The sequence below is a fragment of the Pseudophryne corroboree genome, unplaced genomic scaffold, assembly GCF_028390025.1.
Source record: "Pseudophryne corroboree isolate aPseCor3 unplaced genomic scaffold, aPseCor3.hap2 scaffold_683, whole genome shotgun sequence".
Classification (NCBI taxonomy): domain Eukaryota; kingdom Metazoa; phylum Chordata; class Amphibia; order Anura; family Myobatrachidae; genus Pseudophryne; species Pseudophryne corroboree.
This window is the reverse complement of record NW_026970268.1, coordinates 1-26,903: the sequence shown is the minus strand read 5'-3', so window position 1 is coordinate 26,903 and position 26,903 is coordinate 1. Positions and strand designations below refer to the sequence as shown.

General features: G+C 46.7%; 19 non-coding genes and 2 pseudogenes across 19 annotated transcripts; 17 read left to right on the top strand and 4 right to left on the bottom strand.

The window, feature by feature from the left end:
- The first annotated feature begins 1,427 nt into the window (after nt 1-1,427).
- Nucleotides 1,428-1,590, top strand: LOC135037592 (U1 spliceosomal RNA). Its single transcript, XR_010232098.1, has one exon. It is a non-coding gene; the product is annotated as a U1 spliceosomal RNA (small nuclear RNA).
- A 152-nt stretch (nt 1,591-1,742) lies between these two features.
- Nucleotides 1,743-1,894, top strand: LOC135037596 (U1 spliceosomal RNA; annotated as a pseudogene).
- Nucleotides 1,895-2,577: 683 nt separating this feature from the next.
- On the top strand, nt 2,578-2,741 carry LOC135037694 (U1 spliceosomal RNA). The gene has a single exon (XR_010232185.1). It is a non-coding gene; the product is annotated as a U1 spliceosomal RNA (small nuclear RNA).
- A 151-nt stretch (nt 2,742-2,892) lies between these two features.
- LOC135037618 (U1 spliceosomal RNA) lies at nt 2,893-3,055 on the top strand. Its single transcript, XR_010232116.1, has one exon. It is a non-coding gene; the product is annotated as a U1 spliceosomal RNA (small nuclear RNA).
- A 674-nt stretch (nt 3,056-3,729) lies between these two features.
- LOC135037690 (U1 spliceosomal RNA) lies at nt 3,730-3,893 on the top strand. Its single transcript, XR_010232182.1, has one exon. It is a non-coding gene; the product is annotated as a U1 spliceosomal RNA (small nuclear RNA).
- Nucleotides 3,894-4,046: 153 nt separating this feature from the next.
- LOC135037594 (U1 spliceosomal RNA) lies at nt 4,047-4,209 on the top strand. The gene has a single exon (XR_010232100.1). It is a non-coding gene; the product is annotated as a U1 spliceosomal RNA (small nuclear RNA).
- A 655-nt stretch (nt 4,210-4,864) lies between these two features.
- LOC135037702 (U1 spliceosomal RNA) lies at nt 4,865-5,027 on the top strand. Its single transcript, XR_010232193.1, has one exon. It is a non-coding gene; the product is annotated as a U1 spliceosomal RNA (small nuclear RNA).
- A 6,594-nt stretch (nt 5,028-11,621) lies between these two features.
- LOC135037655 (U5 spliceosomal RNA) lies at nt 11,622-11,737 on the bottom strand. Its single transcript, XR_010232148.1, has one exon. It is a non-coding gene; the product is annotated as a U5 spliceosomal RNA (small nuclear RNA).
- A 274-nt stretch (nt 11,738-12,011) lies between these two features.
- LOC135037652 (U5 spliceosomal RNA) lies at nt 12,012-12,127 on the bottom strand. The gene has a single exon (XR_010232145.1). It is a non-coding gene; the product is annotated as a U5 spliceosomal RNA (small nuclear RNA).
- Nucleotides 12,128-12,413: 286 nt separating this feature from the next.
- Nucleotides 12,414-12,529, bottom strand: LOC135037644 (U5 spliceosomal RNA). Its single transcript, XR_010232138.1, has one exon. It is a non-coding gene; the product is annotated as a U5 spliceosomal RNA (small nuclear RNA).
- A 270-nt stretch (nt 12,530-12,799) lies between these two features.
- LOC135037646 (U5 spliceosomal RNA) lies at nt 12,800-12,915 on the bottom strand. The gene has a single exon (XR_010232140.1). It is a non-coding gene; the product is annotated as a U5 spliceosomal RNA (small nuclear RNA).
- A 144-nt stretch (nt 12,916-13,059) lies between these two features.
- Nucleotides 13,060-13,222, top strand: LOC135037632 (U1 spliceosomal RNA). The gene has a single exon (XR_010232129.1). It is a non-coding gene; the product is annotated as a U1 spliceosomal RNA (small nuclear RNA).
- A 671-nt stretch (nt 13,223-13,893) lies between these two features.
- On the top strand, nt 13,894-14,057 carry LOC135037681 (U1 spliceosomal RNA). The gene has a single exon (XR_010232173.1). It is a non-coding gene; the product is annotated as a U1 spliceosomal RNA (small nuclear RNA).
- Nucleotides 14,058-14,209: 152 nt separating this feature from the next.
- Nucleotides 14,210-14,372, top strand: LOC135037631 (U1 spliceosomal RNA). Its single transcript, XR_010232128.1, has one exon. It is a non-coding gene; the product is annotated as a U1 spliceosomal RNA (small nuclear RNA).
- A 671-nt stretch (nt 14,373-15,043) lies between these two features.
- LOC135037703 (U1 spliceosomal RNA) lies at nt 15,044-15,207 on the top strand. Its single transcript, XR_010232194.1, has one exon. It is a non-coding gene; the product is annotated as a U1 spliceosomal RNA (small nuclear RNA).
- A 152-nt stretch (nt 15,208-15,359) lies between these two features.
- LOC135037620 (U1 spliceosomal RNA) lies at nt 15,360-15,522 on the top strand. Its single transcript, XR_010232118.1, has one exon. It is a non-coding gene; the product is annotated as a U1 spliceosomal RNA (small nuclear RNA).
- An 8,567-nt stretch (nt 15,523-24,089) lies between these two features.
- LOC135037688 (U1 spliceosomal RNA) lies at nt 24,090-24,253 on the top strand. The gene has a single exon (XR_010232180.1). It is a non-coding gene; the product is annotated as a U1 spliceosomal RNA (small nuclear RNA).
- A 152-nt stretch (nt 24,254-24,405) lies between these two features.
- Nucleotides 24,406-24,547, top strand: LOC135037575 (U1 spliceosomal RNA; annotated as a pseudogene).
- Nucleotides 24,548-25,239: 692 nt separating this feature from the next.
- On the top strand, nt 25,240-25,403 carry LOC135037680 (U1 spliceosomal RNA). The gene has a single exon (XR_010232172.1). It is a non-coding gene; the product is annotated as a U1 spliceosomal RNA (small nuclear RNA).
- Nucleotides 25,404-25,555: 152 nt separating this feature from the next.
- On the top strand, nt 25,556-25,718 carry LOC135037635 (U1 spliceosomal RNA). The gene has a single exon (XR_010232132.1). It is a non-coding gene; the product is annotated as a U1 spliceosomal RNA (small nuclear RNA).
- Nucleotides 25,719-26,392: 674 nt separating this feature from the next.
- Nucleotides 26,393-26,556, top strand: LOC135037675 (U1 spliceosomal RNA). The gene has a single exon (XR_010232167.1). It is a non-coding gene; the product is annotated as a U1 spliceosomal RNA (small nuclear RNA).
- Nucleotides 26,557-26,903: the final 347 nt, after the last annotated feature.

Below are 26,903 nucleotides of genomic sequence, written 5' to 3'. Positions count from 1 at the left end.
ATGAAGCACTAACAGGAGGCTTTAAAATTTTCATTCTAGTGTCCTTCGTTTGGGAGAAAAATGCAAAGGTACAATACAGCTTTTCCTTGCCGATATCTCTCTTTTGCAAAGAAATAGGCATTGGAAAATTCAGGGCTATAACGTGTAGATGAAGCACTAATAGGAGGCTTTAAAATTTTCATTCTAGTGTCCTTCGTTTGGGAGAAAAATGCAAAGGTACAATAAAGCTTTTCCTTGCCGATATCTCTCTTTTGCAAAGAAATAGGCATTGGAAAATTCAGGGCTATAACGTGTAGATGAAGCACTAACAGGAGGCTTTAAAATTTTCATTCTAGTGTCTTTCGTTTGGGAGAAAAATGCAAAGGTACAATACAGCTTTTCCTTGCCGATATCTCTCTTTTGCAAAGAGCTAGGCATTGGAAAATTCAGGGCTATAACGTGTAGATGAAGCACTAACAGTAGGCTTTAAAATTTTCATTCTAGTGTCTTTAGTTTGGGAGAAAAATGCAAAGGTACAATACAGCTTTTCCTTGCCAATATCTCTCTTTTGCAAAGAGCTAGGCATTGGAAAATTCAGGGCTATAACGTGTAGATGAAGCACTAACAGGAGGCTTTAAAATTTTCATTCTAGTGTCTTTCGTTTGGGAGAAAAATGCAAAGGTACAATACAGTTTTTCCTTGCCGATATCTCTCTTTTGCAAAGAGATAGGCATTGGAAAATTCAGGGCTATAACGTGTAGATGAAGCACTAACAGGAGGCTTTAAAATTTTCATTCTAGTGTCCTTCGTTTGGGAGAAAAATGCAAAGGTACAATACAGCTTTTCCTTGCCAATATCTCTCTTTTGCAAAGAGCTAGGCATTGGAAAATTCAGGGCTATACCGTGTAGATGAAGCACTAAACAGGAGGCTTTTAAATTTTCATTCTAGTGTCCTTCGTTTGGGAGAAAAATGCAAAGGTACAATACAGCTTTTCCTTGCCGATATCTCTCTTTTGCAAAGAGATAGGCATTGGAAAATTCAGGGCTATAACGTGTAGATGAAGCACTAACAGGAGGCTTTAAAATTTTCATTCTAGTGTCTTTTGTTTGGGAGAAAAATGCAAAGGTACAATACAGTTTTTCCTTGCCGATATCTCTCTTTTGCAAAGAGATAGGCATTGGAAAATTCAGGGCTATAACGTGTAGATGAAGCACTAACAGGAGGCTTTAAAATTTTGTTGCTTGCACTAGTTGTTACATTTGGTTTGTTGTTTGGGGGTGCTTCAGTATTAGGCAGCCTTCTGCCCTCCCATGTTCATCTGAAAATATGTGTTCTCCCTGCAGTTGTTGTCCCCAGATGAGAGTTCCCTTGTGCTGCCTCAGTTGAATCTCCTTTACTTGACAGAGATGTGCCTGAGCAGCGGCCCTCCCCAGCCCTATCCCAAATCATACTTATTTTGCATAGGAGATACCATGGTCATGAAGATTGTTCTCCCAGGGTGAGGTTCATTCATTGCATTCTGGGTATGCTGACCCCTGTGATTTCCCCAAATTGGGAAACTCGACTGCATTATTTGTGGTAGTGGGGGACTGTGTTTGTGCTTTCCTCTGGTCAGCTCTGGTAAAATACAGATTTCTTTGTCTCAGATCTTCCTCTAGCCTTGTTCTTTTTTCGAGAGTTTCCTTGTGCTGCCTCTGTTGGATCTCCTTCACTTGACAGGGGGGTGCCCGAGCAGCGACCCTCCCCAGCTCTAGCCCAACTCCTACTTACCTGCCAGGTGAGATACTATGATCAGGAAGGTGCTTCTCCCAGGGCAAGGCTCACCCATTGCACTCTGGGTGTGCTGCTCCTACGATTTCCCCAAATGTGGGACACTTGACTGCATAATTTGTGTTTCCTCTAGTTGGCTACTCGTATAATTCAGATCTCTTTGTCTCAGGTCTCTCTCCAGCCTAGTTTGCTGTCTGTTTCCACTTCTCTTTTCTTGAGCCCCTGCCTTCTATGCCCTTGTGCACTCTCCTGACTTCTCCTGTCTGCTTACTTTGTGCCTTCCAACGCACAATGCGAACTACAGGTAGTGCTGCAGGGCCCACACCCTTTTACTTGCCTTACAGAGCAGCTCTGGAGCTGTTACAGTGCCCAGCTGCTGCAAGAAATCAGCTTGAATACTTCAGGGGCTGGGGCATAGCCAACATGAGCCCCACACCGAAGGAGAATGGAGGTGTTTAATGCGAACTAGGGGTCATCCAAGCACCGCAAAAGGCCGCCATGCCCTGCATAACCCTTTTCTCTTTTCATATGCAGATGAGGGTTCCAGCCAACTTTGGCCCACTGCTTGGATGACATCACCGTATGCAAATCCGTCTTCTGCAGACCTTCTCCCAGGAATGCTTTTACTAGTTGTTGCATTTGGTTTGTTGTTTGGGGGTGCTTCAGTATTAGGCAGCCTTCTGCCCTCCCATGTTCATCTGAAAATATGTGTTCTCCCTGCAGTTGTTGTCCCCAGATGAGAGTTCCCTTGTGCTGCCTCAGTTGAATCTCCTTTACTTGACAGAGATGTGCCTGAGCAGCGGCCCTCCCCAGCCCTATCCCAAATCATACTTATTTTGCATAGGAGACACCATGGTCATGAAGATTGTTCTCCCAGGGTGAGGTTCATTCATTGCATTCTGGGTATGCTGACCCCTGTGATTTCCCCAAATGTGGGAAACTCGACTGCATTATTTGTTGTAGTGGGGGACTGTGTTTGTGTTTTCCTCTGGTCAGCTCTGGTAAAAGTCAGATTTCTTTGTCTCAGATCTTCCTCTAGCCTTGTTCTTCTTTCGAGAGTTCCCTTGTGCTGCCTCAGTTGGATCTCCTTCACTTGACAGGGGGTGCCCGAGCAGCGACCCTCCCCAGCTCTAGCCCAACTCCTACTTACCTGCCAGGTGAGATACTATGATCATGAAGGTGCTTCTCCCAGGGCAAGGCTCACCCATTGTACTCTGGGTGTGCTGCCCCTGCGATTTCCCCAAATGTGGGAAACTTGACTGCAGAATTTGTGTTTCCCCTGGTCAGCTCTCGTATAATTCAGATCTCTTTGTCTCAGGTCTCTCTCCAGCCTAGTTTGCTGTCTGTTTCCACTTCTTTTTTCTTGAGCCCCTCCCTTTTATACCCTTGTGCACTATCCTGACTTCTCCTCCTGTCTGCTTACTTTGTGCCTTCCAATGCACAATGCAAACTACAGGTAGTGCTGCAGGGCCCACACCCTTTTACTTGCCTTACAGAGCAGCTCTGGAGCTGTTTCAGTGCCAAGCTGCTGTAAGAAATAAGCTTGAATGCTTCAGAGGCTGGGGCATTGTCAACATGAGCCCCACACCAAAGGAGGGTGGAGGTGTTTAATGCGAACTAGGGGTCATCCAAGCGCCGCAAAAGGCCGCCATGCCCTGCACGCCCCTTTTCTCTTTTCATATGCAGATGAGGATTGAAGCCAACTTTGACCCACTGCTTGGATGACATCACCATATGCAAATCCATCTGCTGCAGGCCTTCCCCCCGGAATGCTTGCACTAGTTGTTGCATTTGGTTTGTTGTTTGGGGGTGCTTCAGTATTAGGCAGCCTTCTGCCCTCCCATGTTCATCTGAAAATATGTGTTCTCCCTGCAGTTGTTGTCCCCAGATGAGAGTTCCCTTGTGCTGCCTCAGTTGAATCTCCTTTACTTGACAGAGATGTGCCTGAGCAGCGGCCCTCCCCAGCCCTATCCCAAATCATACTTATTTTGCATAGGAGATACCATGGTCATGAAGATTGTTCTCCCAGGGTGAGGTTCATTCATTGCATTTTGGGTATGCTGACCCCTGTGATTTCCCCAAATGTGGGTAACTCGACTGCATTATTTGTGGTAGTGGGGGACTGTGTTTGTGTTTTCCTCTGGTCAGCTCTGGTAAAAGTCAGATTTATTTTTGTTTCAGATCTTCCTCTAGCCTTGTTCTTCTTTCGAGAGTTCCCTTGTGCTGTTCAGTTGGATCTCCTTCAGTTGACAGGGCGGTGCCCGAGCAGCGACCCTCCCCAGCTCAAGCCCAACTCCTACTTACCTGCCAGGTGAGATACTATGATCATGAAGGTGCTTCTTCCAGGGCAAGGCTCACCCATTGCACTCTGGGTGTGCTGCCCCTGCGATTTCCCCAAATGTGGGAAACTTGACTGCATAATTTGTGTTTCCCCTGGTCGGCTCTCGTATAATTCAGATCTCTTTGTCTCAGGTCTCTCTCCAGCCTAGTTTGCTGTCTGTTTCCACTTCTTTTTTCTTGAGCCCCTCCCTTTTATACCCTTGTGCACTATCCTGACTTCTCCTCCTGTCTGCTTACTTTGTGCCTTCCAATGCACAATGCAAACTACACACCCTTTTACTTGCCTTACAGAGCAGCTCTGGAGCTGTTACAGTGCCAAGCTGCTGTAAGAAATCAGCTTGAATGCTTCAGGGGCTGGGGCATTGTCAACATGAGCCCCACACCGAAGGAGGGTGGGGGTGTTTAATGCGAACTAAGGGTCATCCAAGCGCCGCAAAAGGCCGCCATGCCCTGCATGCCCCTTTTCTCTTTTCATATGCAGATGAGGGTTCCAGCCAACTTTGGCCCACTGCTTGGATGACATCACCGTATGCAAATCCGTCTTCTGCAGAACTTCCCCCAGGAATGCTTGTACTAGTTGTTGCATTTGGTTTGTTGTTTGGGGGTGCTTCAGTATTAGGCAGCCTTCTGCCCTCCCATGTTCATCTGAAAATATGTGTTCTCCCTGCAGTTGTTGTCCCCAGATGAGAGTTCCCTTGTGCTGCCTCAGTTGAATCTCCTATACTTGACAGAGATGTGCTTGAGCAGCGGCCCTCCCCAGCCCTATCCCAAATCATACTTATTTTGCATAGGCGATACCATGGTCATGAAGATTGTTCTCCCAGGGTGAGGTTCATTCATTGCATTCTGGGTATGCTGACCCCTGTGATTTCCAAAATGTGGGAAACTCGACTGCATTATTTGTGGTAGTGGGGGACTGTGTTTGTGCTTTCCTCTGGTCAGCTCTGGTAAAAGTCAGATTTCTTTGTCTCAGATCTTCCTCTAGCCTTGTTCTTCTTTCGAGAGTTCCCTTGTGCTGCCTCAGTTGGATCTCCTTCACTTCACAGGGGGTGCCCGAGCAGCAATCCTCCACAGCTCTGGCCCAACTCCTACTTACCTGCCAGGTTAGATACTATGATCTTCACTGTTAGGGCAATCAGGATGTGGAATTCCCTGCCAGGGAAGGTGGTAATGGCGGACTCTGTAATTGGATTTAAAAAAGGAATGGATACATTTCTGAATGAAAAAGCTATCCAAGTTTATAATACTTAAAATATCAACATGGTTAATCCGGGGGTAACATGAGTTGTAGTAGCTAACTAGTCATAATACATTATTAAGCAAGTATGTAGAATCATCACAACTTAAAACAGGTTGAACACGATGGGCAATTTGCCTCTATTCAACCTCAAAAACTATGTTACTATATGTTACTATATTACTATGTTACTGTAGTATACAGAACACCACAATGCAATGAGCAGTGATAGTGAGCACTGATGAGGATACTAGAACTGACACTGAGCAGCAAGATGCAGCACTGGACTATTAGTAATGTACTGTAGTATGCTGAGCACAACAATGCAGCACAAGACAATGAGCAGTGATACTGAGCACTGATGAGGATACTACTGAGAACTGACACTGAGCAGGAGAGACACACTACTAGTATTACTGAGCAGCAATAAGTATCCACTGATACTGAGCACTGATATTGAGATTTCCACTGAGAGAACATAGCCACGTCCTCTCCGCTCTCTCTTCAATGCACGAGTAAAAATGGCGGCAACGCGCAGCTCTTTATATGGAATCCGAATCTCGCGAGAATCCGACAGCGGGATGATGACATTTTCCCTTGTTCATAGAATTTGGGAGTCATTTTGATCCCAAAGTATTATTAACCTCAATAACCATAATTTCCACTCATTTTCAGTCTATTCTTAACACCTTACACCTCACAATATTATTTTTAGTCCTAAAATTTGCACCGAGGTCGCTGGATGACTAAGCTCAGCGACCCAAGTGGCCGACACAAACACCTGGCCCATCTAGGAGTGGCACTGCAGTGTCACGCAGGATAGCACTTCCAAAAAACACTCCCCAAACAGCACATGACGCAAAGAAAAAAAGAGGCGCAATGAGGTAGCTGTGTGACTAAGCTCAGCGACCCAAGTGGCCGACACAAACACCTGGCCCATCTAGGAGTGGCACTGCAGTGTCACGCAGGATGGCCCTTCCAAAAAACACTCCCCAAACAGCACATGACGCAAAGAAAAAAAGAGGCGCAATGAGGTAGCTGTGTGACTAAGCTCAGCGACCCAAGTGGCCGACACAAACACCTGGCCCATCTAGGAGTGGCACTGCAGTGTCACGCAGGATGGCCCTTCCAAAAACACTCCCCAAAGAGCACATGACGCAAAGAAAAAAAGAGGCGCAATGAGGTAGCTGTGTGACTAAGCTCAGCGACCCAAGTGGCCGACACAAACACCTGGCCCATCTAGGAGTGACACTGCAGTGTCACGCAGGATGGCCCTTCCAAAAAACACTCCCCAAACAGCACATGACGCAAAGAAAAAAAGAGGCGCAATGAGGTAGCTGTGTGACTAAGCTCAGCGACCCAAGTGGCCGACACAAACACCTGGCCCATCTAGGAGTGTCACTGCAGTGTCACGCAGGATGGCCCTTCCAAAAAACACTCCCCAAACAGCACATGACGCAAAGAAAAAAAGAGGCGCAATTAGGTAGCTGTGTGACTAAGCTCAGCGACCCAAGTGGCCGACACAAACACCTGGCCCATCTAGGAGTGGCACTGCAGTGTCACGCAGGATGGCCCTTCCAAAAAACACTCCCCAAACAGCACATGACGCAAAGAAAAATGAAAGAAAAAAGAGGTGCAAGATGGAATTGTCCTTGGGCACTCCCACCCACCCTTATGTTGTATAAACAGGACATGCACACTTTAACCAACCCATCATTTCAGTGACAGGGTCTGCCACACAACTGTGACTGAAATGACGGGTTGGTTTGGACCCCCACCAAAAAAGAAGCAATTAATCTCTCCTTGCACAAACTGGCTCTACAGAGGCAAGATGTCCACCTCATCATCATCCTCCGATTCATCACCGTGTACATCCCCCTCCTCACAGATTATCAATTCGTCCCCACTGGAATCTACCATCTCAGCTCCCTGTGTACTTTGTGGAGGCAATTGCTGCTGGTCATTGTCTCCACGGAGCAATTGATTATAATTCATTTTAATGAACATCATCTTCTCCACATTTTCTGGAAGTAACCTCGTACGCCGATTGCTGACAAGGTGAGCGGCGGCACTAAACACTCTTTCGGAGTACTACTTGTGGGAGGGCAACTTAGGTAGAATAAAGCCAGTTTGTGCAAGGGCCTCCAAATTGCCTCTTTTTCCTGCCAGTATACGTACGGACTGTCTGACGTGCCTACTTGGATGCGGTCACTCATATAATCCTCCACCATTCTTTCAATGGTGAGAGAATCATATGCAGTGACAGTAGACGTCATGTCCGTAATCGTTGGCAGGTCCTTCAGTCCGGACCAGATGTCAGCATCAGCAGTCGCTCCAGACTGCCCTGCATCACCGCCAGCGGGTGGGCTCGGAATTCTGAGCCTTTTCCTCGCACCCCCAATTGCGGGAGAATGTGAAGGAGGAGCTGTTGACCGATCAAGTTCCACTTGACTTGATAATTTTCTCACCAGCAGGTCTTTGAACCCCTGCAGACGTGTGTCTGCCGGAAAGAGAGATACAACGTAGGTTTTAAATCTAGGATCGAGCACGGTGGCCAAAATGTAGTGCTCTGATTTCAACAGATTGACCACCCGTGAATCCTGGTTAAGCGAATGAAGGGCTCCATCCACAAGTCCCACATGCCTAGCGGAATCGCTCTGTCTTAGCTCCTCCTTCAATGTCTCCAGCTTCTTCTGCAAAAGCCTGATGACGGGAATGACCTGACTCAGGCTGGCAGTGTCTGAACTGACTTCACGTGTGGCAAGTGGATCTTGATCTTTCCCTAATTTTGGAACCTCAACATTTTTGTTCTCCATATTTTAATAGGCACAACTAAAAGGCACCTCAGGTAAACAATGGAGATGGATGGATTGGATACTAGTATACAATTATGGACGGGCTGCCGAGTGCCGACACAGAGGTAGCCACAGCCGTGAACTACCGCACTGTACTGTGTCTGCTGCTAATATATAGACTGGTTGATAAAGAGATAGTATACTCGTAACTAGTATGTATGTATAAAGAAAGAAAAAAAAACCACGGTTAGGTGGTATATACAATTATGGACGGGCTGCCGAGTGCCGACACAGAGGTAGCCACAGCCGTGAACTACCGCACTGTACTGTGTCTGCTGCTAATATATAGACTGGTTGATAAAGAGATAGTATACTCGTAACTAGTATGTATGTATAAAGAAAGAAAAAAAAACCACGGTTAGGTGGTATATACAATTATGGACGGGCTGCCGAGTGCCGACACAGAGGTAGCCACAGCCGTGAACTACCGCACTGTACTGTGTCTGCTGCTAATATAGACTGGTTGATAAAGAGATAGTATACTCGTAACTAGTATGACTATAAAGAAAGAAAAAAAAACCACGGTTAGGTGGTATATACAATTATGGACGGGCTGCCGAGTGCCGACACAGAGGTAGCCACAGCCGTGAACTACCGCACTGTACTGTGTCTGCTGCTAATATATAGACTGGTTGATAAAGAGATAGTATACTCGTAACTAGTATGTATGTATAAAGAAAGAAAAAAAAACCACGGTTAGGTGGTATATACAATTATGGACGGGCTGCCGAGTGCCGACACAGAGGTAGCCACAGCCATGAACTACCGCACTGTACTGTGTCTGCTGCTAATATATAGACTGGTTGATAAAGAGATAGTATACTCGTAACTAGTATGTATGTATAAAGAAAGAAAAAAAAACCACGGTTAGGTGGTATATACAATTATGGACGGGCTGCCGAGTGCCGACACAGAGGTAGCCACAGCCGTGAACTACCGCACTGTACTGTGTCTGCTGCTAATATATAGACTGGTTGATAAAGAGATAGTATACTCGTAACTAGTATGTATGTATAAAGAAAGAAAAAAAAACCACGGTTAGGTGGTATATACAATTATGGACGGGCTGCCGAGTGCCGACACAGAGGTAGCCACAGCCGTGAACTACCGCACTGTACTGTGTCTGCTGCTAATATAGACTGGTTGATAAAGAGATAGTATACTCGTAACTAGTATGTATGTATAAAGAAAGAAAAAAAAACCACGGTTAGGTGGTATATACAATTATGGACGGGCTGCCGAGTGCCGACACAGAGGTAGCCACAGCCGTGAACTACCGCACTGTACTGTGTCTGCTGCTAATATATAGACTGGTTGATAAAGAGATAGTATACTCGTAACTAGTATGTATGTATAAAGAAAGAAAAAAAAACCACGGTTAGGTGGTATATACAATTATGGACGGGCTGCCGAGTGCCGACACAGAGGTAGCCACAGCCGTGAACTACCGCACTGTACTGTGTCTGCTGCTAATATATAGACTGGTTGATAAAGATATAGTATACTCGTAACTAGTATGTATGTATAAAGAAAGAAAAAAAAACCACGGTTAGGTGGTATATACAATTATGGACGGGCTGCCGAGTGCCGACACAGAGGTAGCCACAGCCGTGAACTACCGCACTGTACTGTGTCTGCTGCTAATATAGACTGGTTGATAAAGAGATAGTATACTCGTAACTAGTATGTATGTATAAAGAAAGAAAAAAAAACCACGGTTAGGTGGTATATACAATTATGGACGGGCTGCCGAGTGCCGACACAGAGGTAGCCACAGCCGTGAACTGCCGCACTGTACTGTGTCTGCTGCTAATATAGACTGGTTGATAAAGAGATAGTATACTCGTAACTAGTATGACTATAAAGAAAGAAAAAAAAACCACGGTTAGGTGGTATATACAATTATGGACGGGCTGCCGAGTGCCGACACAGAGGTAGCCACAGCCGTGAACTACCGCACTGTACTGTGTCTGCTGCTAATATAGACTGGTTGATAAAGAGATAGTATACTACTAATATTATATATACTGGTGGTCAGGTCACTGGTCACTAGTCACACTGGCAGTGGCACTCCTGCAGCAAAAGTGTGCACTGTTTAATTTTAATATAATATTATGTACTCCTGGCTCCTGCTATAACCTATAACTGGCACTGCAGTGCTCCCCAGTCTCCCCCACAATTATAAGCTGTGTGAGCTGAGCACAGTCAGATATATATATATATACATTGATGCAGCACACTGGGCTGAGCAGTGCACACAGATATGGTATGTGACTGAGTCACTGTGTGTATCGTTTTTTTCAGGCAGAGAACGGATATATTAAATAAAACAAACAACTGCACTGTCTGGTGGTCACTGTGGTCGTCAGTCACTAAACTCTGCACTCTCTTCTACAGTATCACAGCCTCGGGTCAATCTCTCTCTCTCTCTCTCTCAACCCTAATCTAAATGGAGAGGACGCCAGCCACGTCCTCTCCCTATCAATCTCAATGCACGTGTGAAAATGGCGGCGACGCGCGGCTCCTTATATAGAATCCGAGTCTCGCGAGAATCCGACAGCGTCATGATGACGTTCGGGCGCGCTCGGGTTAACCGAGCAAGGCGGGAGGATCCGAGTCTGCTCGGACCCGTGAAAAAAACATGAAGTTCGTGCGGGTTCGGATTCAGAGAAACCGAACCCGCTCATCTCTAGTCCTTTCTACACTTTACCACTCTCCACCGGTATTATTATTTCTCCGCTCTCAAGTTCTACATTTCAGTTCATATTTCATCGCTCCCAAGTTCATTTATTATTTAACTGGTTCCAGCCAGTATCCACTACGTGCTAACAACAGTCAGGTTCCAGCCAGTATCCACAGCAGCTGTTTTATCTTCAGCAACCCAGCTTTTCCTGGAACACCAGCTGGCACAATCCTGGGTTATCTCCATTGCTACAGTCGGGCCTGGTAAGGACTTTCCATCTAGAAGATCATAAGAACTATCTCACACTACCAGTGCCCTGTGGCTCCTGCCATCCTGTAGTACCCAGGAACTGTATTTATTCTTTGCTGACTTTTACGTTTTCTTTTACTGCTGCTGTGTTGCGGAGTTGTCATAATAAACATCATTGACTTTTATCCAAGTTGTCGTGGTCACGCCTTCGGGCATTTATTATTTATGTTACTTACATGTCCAGGGGTCTGACACAACCTCCCAGGTTCCGGTACATCTCAGCCCCTACAACTGAGGCTGCCTCCCGTCAGCTCAGGCCCTCAGTTGTGACAGCTTCCCCTTGCTATAAACATGGTTTGTACTCTTTTCCATGTGCTCCCAGATCTTTCAAACAATTAGTGTGGTCAAGAAAGTTCTGTTTGAAAAGAAACAAACATTTACTGTCATTTCTATGCAAATGAGCTTACATTAAAGCACACTCGTTCTATCTTTAAACCGATAAAATAAAACCCCAATAAGATGGGGCATGCAAAAATTGAGATAAAACTCAGTTTTGCTCCTCTCCACGGAAATCTTTAGTAAAAGGCGAAAGATTTGTTCGTTCTGAAGAGAAACCACAGCATGACCAAGATTCTACCTGTCGCCTGAGTGCCATGCCAGCAGTCCTCATTCAGCTCAAAGTGAGCACCAACTTTGAAAGAAAGAAAGCAGATTTCTCACCAGGCTTCCCCTTGCTATAAACATGGTTTGTACTCTTTTCCATGTGCTCCCAGATCTTTCAAGCAATTAGTATAGTCAAGAAAGTTCTGTTTGAAAAGAAACAAACATTTACTGTCATTTCTATGCAAATGAGCTTACATTAAAGCACACTCGTTCTATCTTTAAACTGATAAAAGAAACCCCAATAAGACGGGGCATGCAAAAATTGAGATAAAACTCAGTTTTGCTCCTCTCCACGGAAATCTTTAGTAAAAGGCGAAAGATTTGTTCGTTCTGAAGAGAAACCAGAGCATGACCAAGATTCCACCTGTCGCCTGAGTGCCATGCCAGCAGTCCTCATTCAGCTCAAAGTGAGCACCCAATTTGAAAGAAAGAAAGCAGATTTCTCACCAGGCTTCCCCTTGCTATAAGCATGGTTTGTACTCTTTTCCATGTGCTCCCAGATCTTTCAAGCAATTAGTATGGTCATGAAAGTTCTGCTTGAAAAGAAACAGGCATTTATTGTCATTGTTATGCAAATAAACTTACATTAAAGCTAACAAGAAAGCACACTCGTTCTGTCTTTAATCCGATAAAAGAAACCCCAATAATATGGGGCATGCAAAAATTGAGATAAAACTCAGTTTTGCTCCTCTCCACGGAAATCTTTAGTAAAAGGCGAAAGATTTGTTCGTTCTGAAGAGAAACCAGAGCATGACCAAGATTCCACCTGTCGCCTGAGTGCCGTGCCAGCAGTCCTCATTCAGATCAAAGTGAGCGCCCAATTTGAAAGAAAGCAGATTTCTCACCTGTCTTCTCCTTGCTATAAGCATGGTTTGTACTGTATTCCATGTGCTCCCAGATCTTTCAAGCAAGTAGCATGGTCAAGAAAGTTCTGTTTGAAAAGAAACAAACATTTACTGTCATTTCTATGCAAATGAGCTTACATTAAAGCACACTCATTCTATCTTTAAACCGATAAAAGAAACCCCAAAAAGATGGGGCATGCAAAAATTGAGATAAAACTCGGTTTTGCTCCTCTCCACGGAAATCTTTAGTAAAAGGCGAAAGATTTGTTCGTTCTGAAGAGAAACCAGAGCATGACCAAGATTTTTATCTGAAAATATGTGTTCTCCCTGCAGTTGTTGTCCCCAGATGAGAGTTCCCTTGTGCTGCCTCAGTTGAATCTCCTTTACTTGACAGGGGGATGCTCGAGCAGCGACCCTCCCCAGCTCTAGCCCAACTCCTACTTACCTGCCAGGTGAGATACTATGATCATGAAGGTGCTTCTCCCAGGGCAAGGCTCACCCATTGCACTCTGGGTGTGCTGCTTCTGCGTTTTCCCCAAATGTGGGAAACTTGACTGCATAATTTGTGTTTCCCCTGGTCGGCTCTCGTATAATTCAGATCTCTTTGTCTCAGGTCTCTCTCCAGCCTAGTTTGCTGTCTGTTTCCACTTCTCTTTTCTTGAGCCGCTCCCTTCTATGCCCTTGCGCACTATCCTGACTTCTCCCGTCTGCTTACTTCGTGCCTTCCAACGCACAATGCAAACTACAGGTAGTGCTGCAGGGCCCACACCCTTTTACTTGCCTTACAGAGCGTCTCTGGAGCAGTTACAGTGCCCAGCTGCTGCAAGAAATCAGCTTGAATGCTTCAGGGGCTGGGGCATAGCCAACATGAGCCCCACACCGAAGGAGGGTGGAGGTGTGTAATGCGAACTAGGGGTCATCCAAGCGCCGCAAAAGGCCGCCATGCCCTGCACGCCCCTTGTCTCTTTTCATATGCAGACGAGGGTTGAAGCCAACTTTGACCCACTGTTTGGATGACATCACCATATGCAAATCCATCTGCTGCAGGCCTTCCCCCAGGAATGCTTGCACTAGTTGTTGCATTTGGTTTGTTGTTTGGGGGTGCTTCAGTATTAGGCAGCCTTCTGCCCTCCCATGTTCATCTGAAAATATGTGTTCTCCCTGCAGTTGTTGTCCCCAGATGAGAGTTCCCTTGTGCTGCCTCAGTTGAATCTCCTTTACTTGACAGAGATGTGCCTGAGCAGCGGCCCTCCCCAGCCCTATCCCAAATCATACTTATTTTGCATAGGCGATACCATGGTCATGAAGATTGTTCTCCCAGGGTGAGGTTCATTCATTGCATTCTGGGTATGCTGACCCCTGTGATTTCCCCAAATGTGGGAAACTCGACTGCATTATTTGTGGTAGTGGGGGACTGTGTTTGTGCTTTCCTCTGGTCAGCTCTGGTAAAAATCAGATTTCTTTATATCAGATCTTCCTCTAGCCTTGTTCTTCTTTCGAGAGTTCCCTTGTGCTGCCTCAGTTGGATCTCTTTCACTTGAGAGGGGGGTGCCCGAGCAGCGACCCTCCCCAGCTCTAGCCCAACTCCTACTTACCTGCCAGGTGAGATACTATGATCATGAAGGTGCTTCTCCCAGGGCAAGGCTCACCCATTGCATTCTGGTTGTGCTGCCCCTGCGATTTCCCCAAATGTGGGAAACTTGACTGCATAATTTGTGTTTCCCTTGGTCATCTCTCGTATAATTCAGATCTCTTTGTCTCAGGTCTCTCTCCAGCCTAGTTTGCTGTCTGTTTCCACTTCTCTTTTCTTGAGCCGCTCCCTTCTATGCCCTTGCGCACTATCCTGACTTCTCCCGTCTGCTTACTTCGTGCCTTCCAATGCACAATGCAAACTACAGGTAGTGCTGCAGGGCCCACACCCTTTTACTTGCCTTACAGAGCAGCTCTGGAGCAGTTACAGTGCCCAGCTGCTGCAAGAAATCAGCTTGAATGCTTCAGGGGCTGGGGCATAGCCAACATGAGCCCCACACCGAAGGAGGGTGGAGGTGTGTAATGCGAACTAGGGGTCATCCAAGCGCCGCAAAAGGCCGCCATGCCCTGCACGCCCCTTTTCTCTTTTCATATGCAGACGAGGGTTGAAGCCAACTTTGACCCACTGCTTGGATGGCATCACCATATGCAAATCCATCTGCTGCAGGCCTTCCCCCAGGAATGCTTGCACTAGTTGTTGCATTTGGTTTGTTGTTTGGGGGTGCTTCAGTATTAGGCAGCCTTCTGCCCTCCCATGTTCATCTGAAAATATGTGTTCTCCCTGCAGTTGTTGTCCCCAGATGAGAGTTCCCTTGTGCTGCCTCAGTTGAATCTCCTTTACTTGAAAGAGATGTGCCTGAGCAGCGGCCCTCCCAAGCCCTATCCCAAATCATACTTATTTTGCATAGGAAAGACCATGGTCTTGAAGATTGTTCTCCCAGGGTGAGGTTCATTCATTGCATTCTGGGTATGCTGACCCCTGTAATTTCCCCAAATGTGGGAAACTCAACTGCATTATTTGTGGTAGTGGGGGACTGTGTTTGTGCTTTCCTCTGGTCAGCTCTGGTAAAAGTCAGATTTCTTTGTTTCAGATCTTCCTCTAGCCTTGTTCTTCTTTCGAGAGTTCCCTTGTGCTGCCTCAGTTGGATCTCCTTCACTTGACAGGGGGGTGCCCGTGCAGCGACTCTCCCCAGCTCTAGCCCAACTTCTACTTACCTGCCAGGTGAGATACTATAATCATGAAGGTGCTTCTCCCAGGGCAAGGCTCACCCATTGCACTCTGGATGTGCTGCCCCTGCGATTTCCCCAAATGTGGGAAACTTGACTGCATAATTTGTGTTTCCCCTGGTCGGCTCTCGTATAATTCAGATCTCTTTGTCTCAGGTCTCTCTCCAGCCTAGTTTGCTGTCTGTTTCCACTTCTCTTTTCTTAAGTGCCTTCCAATGCACAATGCAAACTACAGGTAGTGCTGCAGGGCCCACACCCTTTTACTTGCCGTACAGAGCAGCTCTGGAGCTGTTACAGTGCCAAGCTGCTGCAAGAAATCAGCTTGAATGCTTCAGGGGCTGGGGCATAGCAAACATGAGCCCCACACCGAAGGAGGGTGGGGGTGTTTAATGCGAACTAAGGGTCATCCAAGCGCCGCAAAAGGCCGCCATGCCCTGCATACCCCTTTTCTTTTTTCATATGCAGATGAGGGTTCCAGCCAACTTTGGCCCACTGCTTGGATGACATCACCGTATGCAAATCCGTCTTCTGCAGAACTTCCCCCAGGAATGCTTGTACTAGTTGTTGCATTTGGTTTGTTGTTTGGGGGTGCTTCAGTATTAGGCAGCCTTCTGCCCTCCCATGTTCATCTGAAAATAGAGATATCGGCAAGGAAAAGCTGTATTGTACCTTTGCATTTTTCTCCCAAACGAAGGACACTAGAATGAAAATTTTAAAGCCTCCTATTAGTGCTTCATCTACACGTTATAGCCCTTAATTTTCCAATGCCTATCTCTTTGCAAAAGAGAGATATCGGCAAGGAAAAGCTGTATTGTACCTTTGCAGTTTTCTCCCAAACGAAGGACACTAGAATGAAAATTTTAAAGCCTCCTGTTAGTGCTTCATCTACACGTTATAGCCCTGAATTTTCCAATGCCTATCTCTTTGCAAAAGAGAGATATCGGCAAGGAAAAGCTGTATTGTACCTTTGCATTTTTCTCCCAAACGAAAGACACTAGAATGAAAATTTTAAAGCCTCCTGTTAGTGCTTCATCTACACGTTATAGCCCTGAATTTTCCAATGCCTATCTCTTTGCAAAAGAGAGATATCGGCATGGAAAAGCTGTATTGTACCTTTGCATTTTTCTCCCAAACGAAGGACACTAGAATGAAAATTTAAAAGCCTCCTGTTAGTGCTTCATCTACACGGTATAGCCCTGAATTTTCCAATGCCTAGCTCTTTGCAAAAGAGAGATATTGGCAAGGAAAAGCTGTATTGTACCTTTGCTTTTTTCTCCCAAACGAAGGACACTAGAATGAAAATTGTAAAGCCTCCTGTTAGTGCTTCATCTACACGTTATAGCCCTGAATTTTCCAATGCCTATCTCTTTGCAAAAGAGAGATATCGGCAAGGAAAAGCTGTATTGTACCTTTGCATTTTTCTCCCAAACGAAGGACACTAGAATGAAAATTTTAAAGCCTCCTGTTAGTGCTTCATCTACACGTTATAGCCCTGAATTTTCCAATGCCTATCTCTTTGCAAAAGAGAGATATCGGCAAGGAAAAGCTGTATTGTACCTTTGCATTTTTCTCCCAAACGAAAGACACTAGAATGAAAATTTAAAAGCCTCCTGTTAGTGCTTCATCTACACGTTATAGCCCTGAATTTTCCAATGCCTATCTCTTTGCAAAAGAGAGATATCGGCAAGGAAATGCTGTATTGTACCTTTGCATTTTTCTCCCAAACGAAAGACACTAGAATGAAAATTTTAAAGCCTCCTGTTAGTGCTTCATCTACACGTTATAGCCCTGCATTTTCCAATGCCTATCTCTTTGCAAAAGAGAGATATCGGCAAGGAAAAGCTGCATTGTACTTTTGCATTTTTCTCCCAAACGAAGGACACTAGAATGAAAATTTTAAAGCCTCCTTTTAGTGCTTCATCTACACGTAATAGCCCTGAATTTTCCAATGCCTATCTCTTTGCAAAAGAGAGATATCGGCAAGGAAATGCTGTATTGTACCTTTGCATTTTTCTCCCAAACGAAAGACACTAGAATGAAAATTTTAAAGCCTCCTGTTAGTGCTTCATCTACACGTTATAGCCCTGCAATAGAAACACCTTGGCTGGCGAAAATACATCACATATAGCCCCCAGGGCTATATGGATGAATTTTAACCCCTGGCAGATTCCACAGAAAAACGGGAGAAAAGGCCGCCGAGAAGGGGGCGGAGCCTATCTCCTCAGCACACTGGCGCCATTTTCTCTCACAGCTCCGTTGGAGGGAAACTCCCTGGCTCTCCCCTGCAGTTACTACACTACAGAAAGGGGTTAAAAAAGAGAGGGGGCACTAATTAGGCGTAGTATAACAATACAGCAGCTATAAGGGGAAAAACACTTATATAAGGTTATCCCTGTATATATATATATATATATATATAGCGCTCTGGTGTGTGCTGGCATACTCTCCCTCTGTCTCCCCAAAGGGCTAGTGGGGTCCTGTCCTCTATCAGAGCATTCCTTGTGTGTGTGTGTGTCGGTACGATTGTGTCGACATGTATGAGGAGGAAAATGGTGTGGAGGCGGAGCAATTGCCTGTAATGGAGTTGTCACCCCCTAGGGAGTCGACACCTGAGTGGCTGAGCTTATGGAAGGAATTACGTGACAGTGTCAGCTCTTTACAAAAGATTGATGACATGAGACAGCCGGCTACTCAGCCTGTGCCTGTCCAGGTGTCTCAAAAGCCATCAGGGGCTCTAAAACGCCCGTTACCGCAGATGGCAGATACAGACGCCGACACGGATACTGATTCCAGTGTCGACGATTAAGAGACGAATGTGACTTCCAGTAGGGCCACACGTTACATGATTGAGGCTATGGAAAATGTTTTTACACATTTCTGATAATACCAGTACCACTAAAAAGGGTATTATGTTGGGTGAGAAAAAACTGCCTGTAGTTTTTCCTGCATCTGAGGAATTAAATGAAGTGTGTGATGATGCGTGGGTTTCCCCCGATAAAAACTGTTAATTCCTAAAAAGTTATTAGCATCATACCCCTTCCCGCCAGAGGATAGGGCACATTGGGAAACACCCCCTAGGGTGAATAAAGCGCTCACACGCTTGTCTAAACAGGTGGCACTACCGTCCCCGGATACGGCCGCCCTTAAGGAACCTGCTGACAGAAAGCAGTAAAATATCCTAAAATGTATATACACTCACACGGGTGTGATACTGCGACCAGCAATCGCCTCAGCCTGGATGTGCAGTGCTGGGGTGGCTTGGTCGGATTCCCTGACTGACAATATTGATACCCTAGATAGGGACAGTATATTACTGACTATAGAGCATTTAAAAGATGCTTTCTATATATGCGTGATGCACAGAGGGATATTTGCCGACTGGCATCAAGAGTAAGTGCGCTGTCCATTTCTGCCAGAAGAGGGTTATGGACAAGACAGTGGTCATGTGATGCTGATTCCAAAAGGCATATGGAAGTATCGCCTTATAAAAGGGAGGAGTTATTTGGGGTAGGTCTAACAGACCTGGTGGCCACGGCAACGGCTGGGAAATCCACATTTTTACCCCAGGTAGCCTCTCAACATAAGAAGACGCCGTATTATCAGGCGCAGTCCTTTGGGCCCCATAAGGGCAAGCGGGCAAAAGGCTCCTCATTTCTGCCCCGTGGCAGAGGGAGAGGAAAAAGGCTGCAGCAAACAGCCAGTTCCCAGGAACAGAAACGGTGGGGGCCCGTCTCATAAATTTCAGCGTGCAGTGGGCTCACTCACAGGTGGACCCCTGGATCCTTCAGGTGGTATCTCAGGGGTACAAATTGGAATTCGAGACGTCTCCCCTTCGCCGTTTTCCTAAAGTCTGCTTTACCGACGTCTCCCTCCGACAGGGAGGCGGTATGGGAAGCCATTCACAAGCTGTATTCCCAGCAGGTGATAATCAAGGTACCCCTCCTACAACAGGGAAAGGGGTATTATTCCACGCTGTTTGTGGTACCGAAGCCGGACGGCTCGGTGAGACCTAATTTAAATCTGAAATCCTTGAACACTTACATACAAAGGTTCAAATTCAAGATGGAGTCACTCAGAGCGGTGATGGCAAACCGGGAAGAAGGGGATTATATGGTGTCTCTGGACATCAAGGATGCTTATCTCCATGTCCCAAATTACCCTTCTCACCAAGGGTACCTCAGGTTTGTGGTACAGAACTGTCACTATCAGTTTCAGACGCTGCCGTTTGGTTTGTCCACGGCACCCCGGGTCTTTACCAAAGTAATGGCCGAAATGATGATACTCCTTCGAAGGAAGGGAGTTTTAATTATCCCTTACTTGGACGATCTCCGGATAAGGGCAAGATCCAGGGAACAGTTGGTAGTCGGGGTAGCACTATCTCAAGTAGTGTTGCGGCAGCACGGTTGGATTCTTAATATTCCAAAATCGCAGCTGATTCCGACGACACGTCTTCTATTCCTAAGGATGATCCTGGACACAGTCCAGAAAATAAGAATTTACTTACCGATAATTCTATTTCTCATAGTCCGTAGTGGATGCTGGGGACTCCGAAAGGACCATGGGGAATAGCGGCTCCGCAGGAGACTGGGCACAAAGTAAAAGCTTTAGGACTAGCTGGTGTGCACTGGCTCCTCCCCCTATGACCCTCCTCCAAGCCTCAGTTAGGATACTGTGCCCGGACGAGCGTACACAATAAGGAAGGATTTTGAATCCCGGGTAAGACTCATACCAGCCACACCAATCACACCGTACAACTTGTGATCTGAACCCAGTTAACAGCATGATAACAGAAGGAGCCTCTGAAAAGATGGCTCACAACAACAATAACCCGATTTTTGTAACAATAACTATGTACAAGTAATGCAGACAATCCGCACTTGGGATGGGCGCCCAGCATCCACTATGGACTATGAGAAATAGAATTATCGGTAAGTAAATTCTTATTTTCTCTAACGTCCTAGTGGATGCTGGGGACTCCGAAAGGACCATGGGGATTATACCAAAGCTCCCAACCGGGTGGGAGAGTGCGGATGACTCTGCAGCACCGAATGAGAGAACTCCAGGTCCTCCTCAGCCAGGGTATCAAATTTGTAGAATTTAGCAAACATGTTTTCCCCTGACCAAGTAGCTGCTCGGCAAAGTTGTAAAGCCGAGACCCCTCGGGCAGCCGCCCAAGATGAGCCCACTTTCCGTGTGGAATGGGCTTTTACAGATTTTGGCTGTGGCAGGCCTGCCACAGAATGTGCAAGCTGAATTGTACTACAAATCCAACGAGCAATCGTCTGCTTAGAAGCAGGAGCACCCAGCTTGCTGGGTGCATACAGGATAAACAGCGAATCAGATTTTCTGACTCCAGCCGTCCTGGAAACATATATTTTCAGGGCCCTGACTACGTCCAGCAACTTGGAATCCTCCAAGTCCCTAGTAGCCGCAGGCACCACATATGAAAAATTAGGTAAGGGCTTTTATAGGATAAAGCCGCCAATTCTGAGACACGATGTACAGAGAGCCAACGTAAAAAATAACAATGTTTATTAATAAAACATATAAAAAGATTAATTGTCAAATAACCGGTGAAAAATATATATAAATATATATAAGAACATTCTACCTTTGAGAAAGTCACGTGAACGTGACGAAACGCGTCAGGACCCGCCCCTATCCACACTCAGCTCAGGTGAAATCTTCCAGGTGTTCCTTGGTCCCCGCTGCACCCTCCTTCTACAGCATCCGACATCAGCGGCTTCAGCGCACACGCCGCCACGACCGGGTTGTGAGAGAGACGGTCCATTCCTTTCCGCTGCACAGCGTATATGGGCATTGCAGGACATTGAAGCCGAGGACGCTCGGCTCTTACCAGCCCATTTTGGAAAGGTATTGAATATCAATTTCAACTGAGGGACTTTTTTATTCATTAGGATCCTACCAACACACCTGGTATTTATCAACTATCTAACAAGTGAATCACTGAACTTTTCACCCCAATAAGCTGAGTCATTACAATATACCACTAGTTCACGTCTAGTGACTGTTCTTATATATATTTGTATATATTTTTCACCGGTTATTTGACAATTAATCTTTTTATATGTTTTATTAATAAACATTGTTATTTTTTACGTTGGCTCTCTGTACATCATGTTTCGTTCCTGATATTCAGCGCAGCCGTTTGTTCTTTTTCTATGCTATCACCACAATACTACACATAGTATTCCGGCAAGCGCAGACTATCAGGAACATAAAATTGTGATTATTTAATTCTATGAAACACGTATTGGTTTTCACTTTTTATTTTGATGATTAGGCGCTCGTTTGTTGCAGTTTTTTGTTTTGGTCAATTCTGAGACACGCCTGGCTGAAGCCAGGGCTAACAGCATTACCACTTTCCATGTGAGATATTTTAAGTCCACAGTGGTGAGTGGTTCAAACCAATGTGATTTTAGGAATCCCAAAACTACATTGAGATCCCAAGGTGCCACTGGAGGCACAAAAGGAGGCTGTATATGCAGTACTCCCTTGACAAACGTCTGAACTTCAGGAACAGAAGCCAGTTCTTTTTGGAAGAATATTGACAGGGCCGAAATTTGAACCTTAATGGACCCTAATTTGAGGCCCATAGACAGTCCTGTTTGCAGGAAATGCAGGAAACGACCCAGTTGAAATTCCTCTGTAGGGGCCTTCCTGGCCTCGCACCACGCAACATATTTATGCCAAATACGGTGATAATGTTGTATGGTTACATCCTTCCTGGCTTTGATCAGGGTAGGGATGACTTCATCCGGAATGCCTTTTTCCTTCAGGATCCGGCGTTCAACCGCCATGCCGTCAAACGCAGCCGCGGTAAGTCTTGGAACAGACATGGTCCCTGCTGGAGCAGGTCCTTTCTTAGAGGTAGAGGCCACGGGTCTTCCGTGAGCATCTCTTGAATTTCCGGGTACCAAGTCCTTCTTGGCCAATCCGGAGCCACGAGTATAGTCTTTACTCCTCTCCTTCTTATGATTCTCAGTACTTTTGGTATGAGAGGAAGAGGAGGGAACACATACACTGACTGGTACACCCACGGTGTTACCAGAGAGTCCACAGCTATTGCCTGAGGGTCCCTTGACCTGGCGCAATATCTGTCCAGCTTTTTGTTGAGGCGGGACGCCATCATGTCCACCCTTTGGTTTTTCCCAACGGTTCACAATCATGTGGAAGACTTCTGGGTGAAGTCCCCACTCCCCCGGGTGAAGATCGTGTCTGCTGAGGAAGTCTGCTTCCCAGTTGTCCACTCCCGGAATGAACACTGCTGACAGTGCTATCACATGATTCTCCGCCCAGCGAAGAATCCTTGCCACTTCCATCATTGCCCTCCTGCTTCTTGTGCCGCCCTGTCTGTTTACGTGGGCGACTGCCGTGATGTTGTCCGACTGGATCAACACCGGCTGACCCTGAAGCAGAGGTCTTGCCTGACTTAGGGCATTGTAAATGGCCCTTAGTTCCAGGATATTTATGTGAAGTGACGTTTCCATGCTTGACCACAAGCCCAGGAAATTTCTTCCCTGTGTGACTGCTCCCCAGCCTCTCAGGCTGGCATCCGTGGTCACCAGGACCCAATCCTGAATGCCGAATCTGCGGCCCTCTAGGAGATGAGCACTCTGTAACCACCACAGGAGAGACATCCTTGTCCTTGGAGACAGGGTTATCCGCTGATGCATTTGAAGATGCGATCCGGACCATTTGTCCAGCAGATCCCACTGAAAAGTTCTTGCATGGAATCTGCCGAATGGAATCGCTTCGTAAGAAGCCACCATCTTTCCCAGGACCATTGTGCATTGTACTGACACTTGGCCTGGTCTTAGGAGGTTCCTGACTATGTCGGATAACTCCTTGGCTTTCTCCTCCGGGAGAAACACCTTTTTCTGTACTGTGTCCAGAATCATCCCTAGGAACAGCAGACGTGTCGTCGGAATCAGCTGCGATTTTGGAATATTTAGAATCCATCCGTGCTGTCGTAGTACTACTTGAGATAGTGCTACTCCGACCTCTAACTGTTCTCTGGACCTTGCCTGCTTACTTTGTGCCTTCCAATGCACAATGCAAACTACAGGTAGTGCTGCAGGGCCCACACCCTTTTACTTGCCGTACAGAGTAGCTCTGGAGCTGTTACAGTGCCCAGCTGCTGCAAGAAATCAGCTTGAATGCTTCAGGGGCTGGGGCATAGCCAACATGAGCCCCACACCGAAGGAGGGTGGAGGTGTTTAATGCGAACTAGGGGTCATCCAAGCGCCGCAAAAGGCCGCCATGCCCTGCACGCCCCTTTTCTCTTTTCATATGCAGACGAGGGTTGAAGCCAACTTTGACCCACTGCTTGGATGACATCACCGTATGCAAATCCATCTGCTGCAGGCCTTCCCCCAGGAATGCTTGCACTAGTTGTTGCATTTGGTTTGTTGTTTGACCCACTGCTTGGATGACATCACCGTATGCAAATCCATCTGCTGCAGGCCTTCCCCCAGGAATGCTTGCACTAGTTGTTGCATTTGGTTTGTTGTTTGGGGGTGCTTCATTATTAGGCAGCCTTCTGCCCTCCCATGTTCATCTGAAAATTTGTGTTCTCCCTGCAGTTGTTGTCCCCAGATGAGAGTTCCCTTGTGCTGCCTCAGTTGAATCTCCTTTACTTGACAGAGATGTGCCTGAGCAGCGGCCCTCCCCAGCCCTATCCCAAATCATACTTATTTTGCATAGGAGATACCATGGTCATGAAGATTGTTCTCCCAGGGTGAGGTTCATTCATTGCATTCTGGGTATGCTGACCCCTGTGATTTCCCCAAATGTGGGAAACTCGACTGCATTATTTGTGGTAGTGGGGGACTGTGTTTGTGCTTTCCTCTGGTCAGCTCTGGTAAAAGTCAGATTTATTTGTCTCAGATCTTCCTCTAGCCTTGTTCTTCTTTCGAGAGTTCCCTTGTGCTGCCTCAGTTGGATCTCCTTCACTTGACAGGGGGGTACCCGAGCAGCGACCCTCCCCAGCTCTAGCCCAACTTCTACTTACCTGGCAGGTGAGATACTATGATCATGTAGGTGCTTCTCCCAGGGCAAGGCTCACCCATTGCACTCTGGGTGTGCTGCTCCTGCGATTTCCCCAAATGTGGGAAACTTGACTGCATAATTTGTGTTTCCCCTGGTCGGCTCTCATATAATTCAGATCTCTTTGTCTCAGGTCTCTCTCCAGCCTAGTTTGCTGTCTGTTTCAACTTCTCTTTTCTTGAGCCGCTCCCTTCTATGCCCTTGCGCACTATCCTGACTTCTCCCGTCTGCTTACTTTGTGCCTTCCAATGCACAATGCAAACTACAGGTAGTGCTGCAGGGCCCACACCCTTTTACTTGCCATTCAGAGCAGCTCTGGAGCTGTTACAGTGCCCAGCTGCTGCAAGAAATCAGCTTGAATGCTTCAGGGGCTGGGGCATAGCCAACATGAGCCCCACACCGAAGGAGGGTGGAGGTGTTTAATGCGAACTAGGGGTCATCCAAGCGCCGCAAAAGGCCGCCATGCCCTGCACGCCCCTTTTCTCTTTTCATATGCAGACGAGGGTTGAAGCCAACTTTGACCCACTGCTTGGATGACATCACCATATGCAAATCCATCTGCTGCAGGCCTTCCCCCAGGAATGCTTGTACTAGTTGTTGCATTTGGTTTGTTGTTTGGGGGTGCTTCAGTATTAGGCAGCCTTCTGCCCTCCCATGTTTATCTGGAAATATGTGTTCTCCCTGCAGTTGTTGTCCCCAGATGAGAGTTCCCTTGTGCTGCCTCAGTTGAATCTCCTTTACTTGACAGAGATGTGCCTGAGCAGCGGCCCTCCCCAGCCCTATCCAAAATCATACTTATTTTGCATAGGCGATACCATGGTCATGAAGATTGTTCTCCCAGGGTGAGGTTCATTCATTGCATTCTGGGTATGCTGACCCCTGTGATTTCCCCAAATGTGGGAAACTCGACTGCATTATTTGTGGTAGTGGGGGACTGTGTTTGTGCTTTCCTCTGGACAGCTCTGGTAAAAGTCAGATTTATTTGTCTCAGATCTTCCTCTAGCCTTGTTCTTCTTTCGAGAGTTCCCTTGTGCTGCCTCAGTTGGATCTCTTTCACTTGACAGGGGGGTGCCAGAGCAGCGACCCTCCTCAGCTCTAGCCCAACTCCTACTTACCTGCCAGGTGAGATACTTTGATCATGAAGGTGCTTCTCCCAGGGCAAGGCTCACCCATTGCACTCTGGGTGTGGTGCCCCTGCGATTTCCCCAAATGTGGGAAGCTTGACTGCATAATTTGTGTTTCCCCTGGTCAGCTCTCGTATAATTCAGATCTCTTTGTCTCAGGTCTCTCTCCAGCCTAGTTTGCTGTCTGTTTCCACTTCTTTTTTCATGAGCCCCTCCCTTTTATACCCTTGTGCACTATCCTGACTTCTCCTCCTGTCTGCTTACTTTGTGCCTTCCAATGCACAATGCAAACTACAGGTAGTGCTGCAGGGCCCACACCCTTTTACTTGCCGTACAGAGCAGCTCTGGAGCTGTTACAGTGCCCAGCTGCTGCAAGAAATCAGCTTGAATGCTTCAGGGGCTGGGGCATAGCCAACATGAGCCCCACACCGAAGGAGGGTGGAGGTGTTTAATGTGAACTAGGGGTCATCCAAGCGCCGCAAAAGGCCGCCATGCCCTGCACGCCCCTTTTCTCTTTTCATATGCAGACGAGGGTTGAAGCCAACTTTGACCCACTGCTTGGATGACATCACCGTATGCAAATCCATCTGCTGCAGGCCTTCCCCCAGGAATGCTTGCACTAGTTGTTGCATTTGGTTTGTTGTTTGGGGGTGCTTCAGTATTAAGCAGCCTTCTGCCCTCCCATGTTCATCTGAAAATATGTGTTCTCCCTGCAGTTGTTGTCCCCAGATGAGACTTCCCTTGTGCTGCCTCAGTTGAATCTCCTTTACTTGACAGAGATGTGCCTGAGCAGCGGCCCTCCCCAGCCCTATCCCAAATCATACTTATTTTGCATAGGAGATACCATGGTCATGAAGATTGTTCTCCCAGGGTGAGGTTCATTCATTGTATTCTGGGTATGCTGACCCCTGTGATTTCCCCAAATGTGGGAAACTCGACTGCATTATTTGTGGTAGTGGGGGACTGTGTTTGTGCTTTCCTCTGGTCAGCTCTGGTAAAAGTCAGATTTATTTGTCTCAGATCTTCCTCTAGCCTTGTTCTTCTTTCGAGAGTTCCCTTGTGCTGCCTCAGTTGGATCTCTTTCACTTGACAGGGGGGTGCCCGAGCAGCGACCCTCCCCAGCTCTAGCCCAACTCCTACTTACCTGCCAGGTGAGATACTATGATCATGAAGGTGCTTCTCCCAGGGCAAGGCTCACCCATTGCACTCTGATTTCCCCAAATGTGGGAAGCTTGACTGCATAATTTGTGTTTCCCCTGGTCGGCTCTCGTATAATTCAGATCTCTTTGTCTCAGGTCTCTCTCCAGCCTAATTTGCTGTCTGTTTCCACT